This window comes from Triturus cristatus, chromosome 7, assembly GCF_964204655.1.
Source record: "Triturus cristatus chromosome 7, aTriCri1.1, whole genome shotgun sequence".
NCBI lineage: Eukaryota > Metazoa > Chordata > Amphibia > Caudata > Salamandridae > Triturus > Triturus cristatus.
The window spans coordinates 1878471110-1878482164 of record NC_140590.1 but is presented as its reverse complement, the minus strand read 5'-3'; the positions used below and the strand labels follow the sequence as shown (position 1 = coordinate 1878482164).

The 11055-nt window shown below is 55.2% G+C and overlaps 1 protein-coding gene across 2 annotated transcripts in view; it reads left to right on the top strand.

Moving 5' to 3' along the window:
- The first annotated feature begins 8901 nt into the window (after positions 1 to 8901).
- Positions 8902 to 11055, top strand: part of ZYX (zyxin) — a 158073-nt gene continuing 155919 nt past the window's right edge. For both annotated transcript variants that reach the window (XR_014966999.1, XM_085620342.1), the window contains exon 1: positions 8902 to 9081. The gene's annotated coding sequence lies outside the window, so the exon portion shown is untranslated. The remainder of the gene's footprint in view (positions 9082 to 11055) is intronic.

The window sequence follows — 11055 nt, the reverse complement described above, 5'->3', positions numbered from 1 at the left end:
TTCCTGAAACAGCGCTCTGGACTCTGCGCTCTCCTTCATTTTCAAAGTTCCTTACCTGCACGCGCTCCGAGCGCCTCCCGCTGATTGCTTTTCTCCATTACCGGCCTGGCCATTGGAGCGGGGACGGGCAAGGTCGCCATCTTGGGCTGCTCTGGGGTTGGCGGTGCAGGCTTTTGGTCCCTCCCCCCCTGGCAAGTATATCCGTTTCACGGGCAACACCAACGCCCAGCTCTCACCTGCATCACGGATCTCCCGAGGCGCTCACTGGGAGCAACGTTACCTGCCTCACTGTACTTTTAATTCGGAACCCTGCGTATTCCTGAGACAGCGCTCTGGACTCTGCGCTCTCCTTCATTTTTAAAGTTCCTTACCTGCACGCGCTCCGAGCGCCTCCCGCTGATTGCTCTTCTCCATTGCCGGCCTGGCCATTGGAGCGGGGACGGGCGAGGTCGCCATCTTGGGCTGCTCTGGGGTTGGCGGTGCAGTCTTTTGGTCCCTCCCCCCCTGGCAAGTATATCCATTTCACGGCAACACCAACGCCCAGCTCTTACCTGCATCACGGATCTCCCGAGGCGCTCACTGAGAGCAACATTACCTGCCTCACTGTACTTTTAATTCGGAACCCTGCGTGTTCCCGAGACAGCGCTCTGGACTCTGCGCTCTCCTTCATTTTTAAAGTTCCTTACCTGCACGCGCTCCGAACGCCTCCCGCTGATTGCTCTTCTCCATTGCCGGCCTGGCCATTGGAGCGGGGACGGGCGAGGTCGCCATCTTGGGCTGCTCTGGGGTTGGCGGTGCAGTCTTTTGGTCCCTCCCCCCCTGGCAAGTATATCCGTTTCACGGCAACACCAACGCCCAGCTCTTACCTGCATCACGGATCTCCCGAGGCGCTCACTGGGAGCAACGTTACCTGCCTCACTGTACTGTCGTACTTTAATATTCGGGACCGCGTAGGGGACAGGGCCCTACCCCTGTCTATCTTGGTATTAGCGAACCGCAAATGGTAAATGCGGCATGTACGAGTGCTTTATATATCGTTCTAGCTATGAATGCACTGTGTACACGTTATTCTGCTTCACTACGCGGGTTCCATTTTGGAAGCAGTGGCCATCTTGTCATTGCCCTCACATAGGCTATGATGGAGTTAATACGGGCCTCACAGTAAATGGGCTTTCCCTCTGACCTCTCTGTGACCTGGGCAGCTGGCTCTGCTGCCCCGGGTCAAACCGGTCTCACGAGCTCCCCTTCCTCCGTCCACCTGTGATTAGCATCAGGGTTTGACCCGTCATAAAGCCCTTTCATTCTACACAATCCCCCGGCTAATCTCTTCCACACCTGCTTGTTCCTGCTTTATGACTTGTTTCCCAAAACAGGAGATGCTCATGTTTATTGGGGGGTCTCTTTACATCAAACGTGGGATCTGAACCTTACTGTGTAAATCATTGTGGGCTGACCGAACTGGAATGTGGGATGGTCATCATGACTCTGCTTTTTCGTTTGTAATGTATACTTATAATGGCCATATCGTAAACCAAGGAATGTGTGCCTGGAGCATGATATTTTGTACTTAAGGAGAAGTCCGTTCCTATGATTTTCAGCAGTCTCCTGAGAACATACACGCTGTTGTACTTCTAGGATACCTGTCATTGGTCTGCAGCCAATAAACGAATCTTTGACTTCACCCAGAAGACTCTGCGTTTCTGTAGGTCCGGAACAGGGTGAACCCAGAAGTCATAGGGTGTGTGCCCCTGCACCGCTGGGTCTAAAATACCCAGTACTTCAGTACTTTTAATTCGGAACCCTGCGTGTTCCTGAGACAGCGCTCTGGACTCTGCGCTCTCCTTCATTTTTAAAGTTCCTTACCTGCACGCGCTCCGAACGCCTCCCGCTGATTGCTCTTCTGCATTGCCGGCCTGGCCATTGGAGCGGGGACGGGCGAGGTCGCCATCTTGGGCTGCTCTGGGGTTGGCGATGCAGTCTTTTGGTCCCTCCCTCCCCTGCCACGCCCACATTGTGTTGCTTGTACACTCTATTTTATGGCATCTACTTCCCGGCGGCGCAGCGGACGTGCGCAGCGGGCGCGACGAAGGCGCGCCGAAGTTGCGCCTAAGTTAAGCCCGTCTGCGCCCGTCCGCGACGGGCCGGGACCAGGGGCCATAGATTCTGCTCCATTGTTGGTCTACTCTGCTGCTCAACTGCTCTCTTATTCAGTTAATGTACCACTTCCTTTACCTGTGCTGCAGCACCTTCACTTTCTTGGTATTTCGGCACCTCCTGTTCTATCTGTGTCTCCTGCTTCGCTCATCTGTCCCTTTTCTTTGACGGGGTCTCTCCCTGCCACTCATTCTCCCTCCCCTTCTCACATTGCCTATCTTCTTAATACCCGCTCGGCTGGAAAGCAACAATTGGAATTGTTCAATCTCTTGCACACCGAATCCCCTGATTTTCTGTTTCTTACCGAAACCTGGTTTACGTTTGAATCACTCGCTGACGTTTTGGCCATCCTCCCCGATTCCTACTATGCCCTCCGGGCGGATCGCCCTGATGGCAAGATTGGTGGGGGGGTGGCAATGATTGCTCGCTCCGGTCTACAGTTTCAGCTTCTACCCCATTTCTCCATACCCGGAGTGGATTTTTTGGTGGCTCGTTCAGTTAACCTTTTAGCCCCCCTCACGGTCGTCCTTTTGTATCGTCCCCCTCAGTACATGCCCTTGTTCGTTGCCGCCCTCCAGGAACTCCTTGCCACACTTGTGGTTAATAACTCCTCGGTTATCCTGTTGGGCGACTTCAATTTTTGGCCGGGCGATCCTAAAGAGGATTTGTCTTCCAAAGATTTCTCGGCTACTCTCCAGTGTCTCAACTTTTTGACCCATGTTACTGTTCCTACCCATGACCAGGGTCATATACTTGACCAAATTTGGTCATCATGTCGCAAGATTCTCCCTCCTAGTGTTCTTCCCTGCACTTGGTCTGATCACTCTCTAATCTCTTTCTCTATCAATCTTGGCGTCCCAGACAAAGTTTCCTTACCTAAAAACATTGTTGTACGCAACTGGAACCGGCTTGACATGAACTCCCTTTCTCTTTCTCTTGTTTCTTCTACCCCTGATCTTGCTGAACTTTCTCTTGATTCTCAAGCTGGAGCGATCAACTCCTGGCTGTCTTCTTCTTGCGATCGGGTTGCTCCTCTCAGGAAAACTAAGGCCGTCCGTCCTCATGACGCACACAAATGGTTCAATACTGACCTTAAAGTCCTTAAATTGGACCTTAGACGCTCTGAGCGACATTGGAAACGTAACTACTGCCCCATCCTCCGGGCTAAATACAAACGCCTCTTGAACGAATACAAGAGAGCCGTTCTCTCGGCCAAAACCAAGTATTTCTCTGAAAAAGTCGCCCTTTCTGCCAACAAATCCAAGGAGATTTTCTCTTTGGTTCATGACTTGGCAACTTCAGATCGCGCCAAATCTAGTCTTATTCCCTCTCAGGCCCTATGTTCTTCACTTAACGACTACTTCATTGAGAAGATCGTTAAGATTAAATCTAACATTCCTTCTGTACCCTCTCCTTCTTCTTCTTTTGCCCCTTCTGTGTCCTCTTCTTCTTTCGAATCTTTTCCCCCACTTTCTCTAGACTCATTTTTTGCTTTGCTCACCAAGGTCAAGTCTGGTTCTCCGGCCGACTGTGCCCCGGCACGTATTCTGAGAGCACTATTTACCAATTGCCCCACTCCCCTTCTTTCTTTTCTTGATGCCTCTCTCTCCCTGGGCCTGGTCCCCTCATCTTTTAAATCTGCTATTGTTTTGCCTATCCTTAAAAAGCCTGGCCTAGATTCTTCCCTTCCTTCCAACTTTAGGCCTATTTCCCTTCTCCCCTATTTGGCTAAGATTCTGGAGAGCTATGTTACCTCCTGTCTCTCCACTTATATTGAGGAGAACCACCTCCTGGCCTCTCATCAAGCGGGCTTTCGCCCGGGCCACTCTACGGAGTCGGTGGTTCTCGCAGTTCTTGATGAACTGAAATTAAAGGCCGATTCCTCCCTTCCTCAAGCTTTGGTCCTCCTCGATTTGTCCGCTGCGTTTGACACGGTGGACCATTCCATCCTTCTCGACCGTGTCTGCGCAGCGGGCATTCGGGGCTCTGGTTTTTCCTGGCTCACTTCCTTTCTTACGGGACGCTCTCAAGCGGTTCACCTATGTGGCTTTTCTGCCCCCACTCGTCTGGTCTCCTTTGGGGTTCCTCAGGGCTCTTCTCTTTCCCCTCTTCTTTTTAATCTCTATATCTATCCTCTTATCACTTCTCTTCTTGATCTGGGGGTCTCCGTGTATTATTACGCGGATGACCTCCAGCTCGTTTTTGATCTTTCCTCTTCTTCTTTGTCCCTTTCTAAATTTCGCTCTACCCTGGTCTTCATTTCTGAGTGGATGAGCCTCAATCATCTTAAACTTAACCCGGACAAGACCGAGTTGGTCTTGACGGGTGGTCCATCTAGCCCTTGGTCTTCTGCCTTTTGGCCCTCTTCCTTTGCCCCCCCCCCCCCTGCACCGGTCTCTTCTGTTAGAACCTTGGGCATTAGGGTTAGTCATGACCTTTCTATGCACGCCCAAGTCAGTTCTGTCATATCCTCTTGTTTTTTATCCCTTCGGCTTATCCGAAAAATCTCGCGCTTTTTCTCTTCCGATGCCCTCAAAATTATTATCATGGCCCTGATTACTTCCCGCCTTGACTACGGGAACAGCCTGTATGTGGGCATACCTGCCTACGAAATACGCCGCCTACAAGCCATTCAGAACCAGGCTGCCTGTCTCATCCTTCACCTCTCCAAAACTCATCACTTCACCCCTGCACTCAAGTCCCTCCACTGGCTCCCGTCCATCAGAGATCTCTTTTCAAATTGGGCTGTCTTGCTTTTCGGGCTCACGCCCGCTCTGCTCCCGCTTTCATCTGCTCTCTCATTTCTTCTCATGCCCCTACTCGCACTCTTCGCTCTTCCACTTCGGCCCTTCTTAAGGTTCCCCGCTTCAGTAAGTCTAGAACGGGGGGTACCAGATTTTCTATTCTGGCCCCCGCTTCTGGAACAGTCTTCCCCTCTCCATGCGTTCCGTCCCTATTTATTCTCACTTCCGCACCGCGCTGAAAACTTTTTTGTTTTCTCAGGCCTACTCCTGCTAATTCCTCTGGGCTGTTTCCTTGATTGATGTTCAGAGCTCTCAGCGCCAGGAAGCCGCTTGCCACAGTGCGCTTTATTAAATTCTTTATTCATTCATTCATTCATTCCTCTTACACCGAAACGCTGCGTCGACTTTTGTTTTCTTATAACAATGTTTTTTCATAATGTATTTTTAATTAATTGTTTTTAAATGATATTATGTTTTTGTATATGATTGTATTAAATAAATAATCAATGCAACTGTAAGAAAGGTTTTGTGATGATTTATCCGTATTGTTGACTTCATGATATCTAGTAATTGTTATAGGTCCTCTTGCATTTGTTATTGTTTGACCACCGGTAGTGTTTAGCCTGTGCTTTGACCATCCCGTCACGGGGGACGTACTCGTTTTCAGTAAAGAGACTCAAACACTGTGAGAAGACGCCGGTCTAAACTACATCACGAGGCGGACTAAAGCCTCCTGACCGTGCGGCCCAGAGCTCCAGCACTGCCCGGCAGACGCCTGAATAGACTCATTGGTGCCGTGTATGGTCCAGAGCTCCGGCACTGCCCGGCAGACGCCTGAATAGACTCATTGGTGCCGTGTATGGTCCAGAGCTCCGGCACTGCCCGGCAGACGCCTGAAGAGACTCATTGGTGCCGTGTATGGTCCAGAGCTCCGGCACTGCCCGGCAGACGCCTGAAGAGACTCATTGGTGCCGTGTATGGTCCAGAGCTCCGGCACTGCCCGGCAGACGCCTGAAGAGACTCATTGGTGCCGTGTATGGTCCAGAGCTCCGGCACTGCCCGGCGGGCGGCCTGAAGAGACTCATTGGTGCCGTGTATGGTCCAGAGCTCCGGCACTGCCCGGCAGACGCCTGAAGAGACTCATTGGTGCCGTGTATGGTCCAGAGCTCCAGCACTGCCCGGCAGGCGGCCTGAAGAGACTCACTGGTGCCGTGTATGGTCCAGAGCTCCGGCACTGCCCGGCGGGCGGCCTGAAGAGACTCATTGGTGCCGTGTATGGTCCAGAGCTCCGGCACTGCCCGGCAGACGCCTGAAGAGACTCATTGGTGCCGTGTATGGTCCAGAGCTCCGGCACTGCCTGGCGGGTGGCCTGAAGAGACTCATTGGTGCTGTGTATGGTCCAGAGCTCCGGCACTGCCCGGCAGACGCCTGAAGAGACTCATTGGTGCCGTGTATGGTCCAGAGCTCCGGCACTGCCCGGCGGGTGGCCTGAAGAGACTCATTGGTGCCGTGTATGGTCCAGAGCTCCGGCACTGCCCGGCAGACGCCTGAAGAGACTCATTGGTGCCGTGTATGGTCCAGAGCTCCGGCACTGCCCGGCGGGCGGCCTGAAGAGACTCATTGGTGCCGTGTATGGTCCAGAGCTCCGGCACTGCCCGGCAGACGCCTGAAGAGACTCATTGGTGCCCTGTATTATTGTTTGTTTTTCTTATCGGATGGACTTTTGTTTGTTTCTTTTCCATTCAAGTTTGGGAGGGATGTAGTGTCCTGCTGGACAAGTTCTAGTGTTCAGCTTCCTGCTGTACCCACTCTGAACACTCACCCATCCCAGGCTTCACCTGTCAAGTGACCCCACTAATAAAAGGGGCTGGGCGCACGTGCCCGGGGCCAGTTCTAGTACCACACTCTGTGTGCCTGTGCAGTCATTCATGCAGCATGTGGGACTAGGGCCCACAAAACATTACACCCCCTCCTCCACCTCTGATAGCACCCTCGCAAAAACATGTTTACCCCTCATTATTCCCCTCCCCACCTCCCCTCAATCTGTGGTAGGTTCCTGCACCACCCCGTCCACCCACCTTTGCTACCCCCCCCCCCCACCCCATCAAGAACACACCTCTCCCCCACCTTAGGTGCATTCAGCTCCCACTGCAATACCAGCCCTGGAATACACCCCTCTCCTCCACCTCTGGAATACACCCCTCTCCTCCACCTCTGGAATACAGCCCTCTCCTCCACCTCTGGAATACAGCCCTCTCCTCCACTCCCTCTCCTCCACCTCTGGAATACACCCCTCTCCTCCACCTCTGGAATACAGCCCTCTTCTCCACCTCTGGAATGCCCCGCCCCATGTATGATTTCTCCCTCCTCCACCTCTGGAATGCTTACCTCCTCTACCTATGATGTCTCCCTCCTGCACCTCTGGAATGCCCCGCCCCATGTATGATTTCTCCCTCCTCCACCTCTGGAATGCTGCCCTTCCCCACCTATGATGTCTCCCTCCTGCACCTCTGGAATGCTTACCTCCTCTACCTATGATGTCTCCCTCCTGCACCTCTGGAATGCTGCCCTCCTCTACCTATGACTTCTCCCTACTCGAATACTGGAATACCCCCCTCCACCTATGATGTGTACCTCCCGCACCTCTGGAGTACTGCCCCCATACACCCCTGGAATGCTTCCCTCCTCCACATATCATGTCTAACTCCGCCACCTCTGAAGTACTTCCCTCCTCCATCTATGATGTCTCTCTCCTCCACCGCTGGAGTTCTGCCCTCCTCCACCTAAGATTTCTCCCTCCTCCAGTTCTTTAATGCTGTCCTCCTTCACCTATGATGTGTCCCTCCTGCACCTCTGGGATGCTTTCCTCCTCCACCTATGATGTGTCCCTCCTGAACCTCTGGAGTACTGCCCTCCTGCACCTCTGGAATGCTTCCTTCCTCCACCTATGATGTCTCCCTCCTCCACCCCTGGAATGCCTCCCTCCTCCGCCTATCATGTGTCCCTCCTGCACCTCTGGGGTACTGCCCTCCTGCACCTCTGGAATGCTTCCCTCCTCCACCTATGAGGTCTCCCTCCTCCACCTCTGGAATGCTTCCCTCCTCCACCTATGATGTCTCCCTCCTCCACCTCTGGAATGCCTCCCTCCTCCGCCTATGATGTGTCCCTCCTGCACCTCTGGAGTACTGCCCTCCTCCGCCTATGATGTCTCCCTCCTCCACCCCTGGAATGCTTCCACCCTCCACCTATGATGTCTCCCTCCTCCACCCCACGTATGCTTCCCTCCTCCACCCCTGGAATGCTTCCCCCCTCCACCTATGATGTCTCCCTCCTCCACCCCACGTATGCTTCCCTCCTCCACCCCTGGAATGCTTCCACCCTCCACCTATGATGTCTCCCTTCTCCACCCCACGTATGCTTCCCTCCTCCACCCCTGGAATGCTTCCACCCTCCACCTATGATGTCTCCCTCCTCCACCCCACGTATGCTTCCCTCCTCCACCTCTGGAATGCTTCCACCCTCCACCTATGATGTCTCCCTTCTCCACCCCACGTATGCTTCCCTCCTCCACCCCTGGAATGCTTCCACCCTCCACCTATGATGTCTCCCTCCTCCACCCCACGTATGCTTCCCTCCTCCACCTCTGGAATGCTTCCACCCTCCACCTATGATGTCTCCCTTCTCCACCCCACGTATGCTTCCCTCCTCCACCCCTGGAATGCTTCCACCCTCCACCTATGATGTCTCCCTCCTCCACCCCACGTATGCTTCCCTCCTCCACCTCTGGAATGCTTCTCTCCTCCACCTCTGGCACCCCTCCCCACCACCACCAATGATGCCCCCTCCTCCACCCCTTCGTGCCCCCTGGCCCTGGAATGCCCCCTCTGCTCCCCAGGCTCTGAGCTCAGCCCTCGGCCTCGCGCCTGTCCATGTTTGGGCAGAGCCGCTGCCTCCTGGGGCGAGGCGGGACTGGGCGGGGAGGAGGGGGAGGAAGAGGAGGAGGAGGAAGGAAGCGGCCCGCCCCAGCCCACGGGGCACTGAAACTTCTGCAGGCGCTGCCGGGGCAGGAGGGCCCGAGAGGAAGAGGAGGAGAGAGAGAGCACCGAGAGGAAGAGGAGGGTGAGCACCGACCGGGGCCCGAAGAGGAAGGAGAGGCTAGAGCACCCAGGAGGGCCCTGTACCGGTAAGTGCCCCCAGCCCCCCCAGGACAGGCCGGGGGGGGCCTTGTACCGGAGAGTGCCCCTAAACCCTGGGACAGGAAGGAGGGCCCCTCAGCCCGGGACAGACCGAAGGGCCCTTGTGCCGGGGAGTGCCCCCCACTCCGGGACAGGCAGGAGGGGCCTTGTGCCGGGGAGTGCCTATGTACCTATGAGTACCTCCGGACAGGCACCCCCGGGAAGGGGGCAGCTGCACCAGGTAGTCTGCCTCCCCCCCCCTCCCAGGGACAGACGCCCACGGCATGGGGTCCCCAGAACAGGGGCTTCAGCTGCTCAGGACGCCTTGTTTCCAGACGTGGCTTTTTAGTTTACAAATCGGTGCATGCTGGGAATTGTAGTCCACCGCCTCCGTGTAGGCCAATGAACTGACGCCCCTGATAACTTGTGAAGGGGGAGGGGCTAGGCGGGGTCATTGGAAATCTGGGGGGGGGGAGGGGATCGCTGAGCTTGAGAATCACGCCCCCACCCCTGCACACTGCCTGGGACAGGCCTGCGGGCACAGATTCCGGGGGCTGTCCTTTACATTCCTGCATTGCGCCCCCCCCCCCCCCCCCCGGGGGGGGGCTTTTATTAACATTGAGGGAAAGGTCTTGAACCAGTTTGTTCTCAATGGGAATTCTTGCGGCCCCGTCTTTATCTCCTGCCAGGTCCTATATGCGGTGAAAGTTGCGCCCACGAAGTATGAATATGCCCCCTGCAGTCCCAGCCGCTATGGGCCGCCCCCCCGTACTGCCCCCACCACCAGGAGGCAGTGTTTGTACCCGGGCCTGTGGTCTGAGGGTCCCCGGAGGAGGAGGGGGGGGGGGGCGTCGGCTCGCGCACAGGAGATGCATTCACATGTGTAGGTAGCGCTGGTGGGTTGTGAGACCGTGTCGAGGCGCTTTATGTGGTCTCGATACATTCACAGACTTGGATTGGGCGAGAACAAGTAAAACGTCGCATATATTGGACGTTTTGGAAACGTAGAACCAGCTGGGGGTAAGGAGGGGGGGGGAGGTACGAGAAAAGGGCCGTTCAGTGACGACGCTGTGGGGGCCACGTGTGTTTACTAAGAGACGTTGGGTGCTGCGGAGGGTCCAGGGCTGCTGCCGCCCCCCCCCCCCGCCGGAGCTGCTGAGTCCCAGGGGAGCCCGTGCAAGGGGGTGGGCACAGTTGAGGCTATGACATTGGGTGGAGATGCCCCGGGGACCGAGGCCTGGGGAGATGAGTTACTGAGTGCACAGAGGGGGGTGGGTCACCTGTTGGGATCAGGGGTTGGGGGGAGGTTATGCCGAGCCCAAAGGGTGGACCAGCTGATGAGTAGTACTGACTGCTAGGACCAATAACGGTGGCTGCTGAGGACAAGAGATTGGACCTGGGGGGGGCTAGCATCTTTCTGGGGCAAGTGGATGCCAAGGTCCTGGGATTGGGGACGGAGAGGGTAAATCCTGATGAGACCTGCCGAGATCATGAAGGGTTGGCCTGCTGAGGCTGGATGAAGAAGGGGAGCTGCTGAGGCCTGACGAACAGGGGTTGTTTTGATTCTGAAGGTGGGCTACTGAGGTTTGATTAACAGGGTGGCCTGCTGAGGCCAAGAAGGGGGGGGGCTGCTATGGCCAAGAAGGAAAGTTGCTGAAGCTGGATGAAGAGGGGGGCTGCTGAGATTATGTAGGAGAGCTGCTGAGGCCTGATGAAGAGGGTGGTCTGCTGAGACCGAGAGGGGGAGCTGCTTACTGAGGTCATGAATGTGAGCTGCTATGGTCCAGAAGGAAAGTTGCTGAAGCTGGATGAAGAGGGGGGCTGCTGAGATTATGTAGGAGAGCTGCTGAGGCCTGATGAAGAGGGTGGTCTGCTGAGACCGAGAGGGGGAGCTGCTTACTGAGGTCATGAATGTGAGCTGCTATGGTCCAGAAGGGAAGTTGCTGAGGCTGGATGAAGAGGGGGGCTGCTGAGATTATGTA